This window comes from Pundamilia nyererei, unplaced genomic scaffold, assembly GCF_000239375.1.
Source record: "Pundamilia nyererei isolate P.nyererei 1_Seehausen unplaced genomic scaffold, PunNye1.0 scaffold00017, whole genome shotgun sequence".
Taxonomy (NCBI): Eukaryota; Metazoa; Chordata; class Actinopteri; order Cichliformes; family Cichlidae; genus Pundamilia; species Pundamilia nyererei.
The window spans coordinates 801,682-802,644 of record NW_005187418.1 but is presented as its reverse complement, the minus strand read 5'-3'; positions in this window follow the sequence as shown (position 1 = coordinate 802,644).

Sequence of the window (963 nt, the reverse complement as noted above, 5' to 3'; positions counted from 1 at the left end):
CTCCTCCACCTGTATCTTTGACCAACTGGCACCCTGTTGGTGCCAGCAGTTGTTGTTGCTAACTTGGTCCCTGATCGATCAGGTAATCCCATTCTTGATAATCCAGATGTTTAATTTGGTAAAGATTTTATGCCGATGCTCTGCTTGGTGCAGTGCTCCTCATTTATCAGACTTCAGACCAGCACTAGGAGTACGCTGGTTGATAACCCCTCACCATCTGCAAAGAACCAGTTTTAAATTGCATCTTTAGGCACTTTGTTACTATCTGTCTGTTGGAAAAACACAGCATTTGTTCCAGTTTCTTTGATTGAATCTATGAAAATGTTAAAGATAACAAAGTTTGACAGACAGAAAGTTGTGTTTTTGCATCAACAGGGAAATTCCCAAAGTTCAATAATATCCAGTGAATAGTGTTAGAAAAACAGTAAAATAAAGTTTATTTCATTTAAAGAAGAAAATATCTGAAGAAAATCTGCAGACGAATCCATAAAAATTCAAAAATATGTCTCGAGATGATACAGTAACCAGGTTTGGGCAGACCTGCTTATTTCAGCCTCGTGTAGAACAAAGATGAAGACTTTTGAATTACAAAATATATATAGTATGACACATGGATGTAGCCTGCAGCAAGTGTAAACGAAGCATTTTAGATTCCTGAATTTTAACAGGTTTCAGCTACTGGAAGAGCCGTGTTCAAATTATTCAAGGTATGATCTCATGAACCTGAGCAACACACCAACAATAGTGTCCCGGTCTGTCATCGGTATCTGTGTGACTACATAGTTTTGATTTCTTAACTTCTACAATGAAACCAGTGAATAAGTAGGTGTGGACCTGACTAGATACAGACACAATAACCATCACACAGCATTACACATTACTCTGTTTCTAAAAACATCAGCATTTCATTTAAACACAGCAGATTTAAAGTTTCCACACAAAACACTTTACTAGCAGAAGCAC